We start from the raw sequence: 315 nt of genomic DNA on the forward strand, positions 1-315 counted from the left end.
CCCTACTTAGGCACAGGGCACCCGAGTGCCCCCGTGACACCATCCAATGGTTAAATTCTGCAGTTTTCCTCCAATGTACAATATACTATATATTAACTGTTCTCACTCAGCAGAAACAACACATTTTGATAAAAAGGTTATTAAACCCAGAACATGCCAGTCCTATCCACAACTTGAGTCACCACCCATCCAACACGGCAGAAGCAGCCGTGGGCAGATGCTGGCATCGGTTGTGGACGCACCCAGGAGCTTCTGGATGGAGATCAGGGCATCTACCCAGGGCCACAGCTGATGCTGACATTTCAGCACTGGGTG

The sequence above is a fragment of the Gavialis gangeticus genome, unplaced genomic scaffold (assembly GCF_001723915.1).
Source record: "Gavialis gangeticus isolate Ggan-Ray unplaced genomic scaffold, GavGan_comp1, whole genome shotgun sequence".
NCBI classification, from domain to species: domain Eukaryota; kingdom Metazoa; phylum Chordata; order Crocodylia; family Gavialidae; genus Gavialis; species Gavialis gangeticus.